The sequence below is a fragment of the Corvus brachyrhynchos genome, unplaced genomic scaffold (genome assembly GCF_000691975.1).
Source record: "Corvus brachyrhynchos isolate BGI_N302 unplaced genomic scaffold, ASM69197v1 scaffold1103, whole genome shotgun sequence".
Classification (NCBI taxonomy): Eukaryota; Metazoa; Chordata; class Aves; order Passeriformes; family Corvidae; genus Corvus; species Corvus brachyrhynchos.
This window is the reverse complement of record NW_008236980.1, coordinates 418294-418551: the sequence shown is the minus strand read 5'-3', so window position 1 is coordinate 418551 and position 258 is coordinate 418294.

The window sequence follows — 258 nt, the reverse complement described above, 5'->3', positions numbered from 1 at the left end:
GAGCCTGGAGAAGCCGGTGGCAGATGAGGGGATGGCAGGGGACAGCACACACAACCCCACATCCCTCCCTGCACCCCTACACCAGAAGCACCTGTTCACCCCACCAAAGTTTTGGGGTGGCAGAAGAGGGCACTGACTGGAGGGGAGAGGGTCTTGAGGACATCCAGACAGGGGCACGGGGGACATCAGTTCTGGCATGGCATGTCCCCGAGCAAAGCAGGGTGTCACAGCCTGTCCCACCTGCATTGGGATCACTAG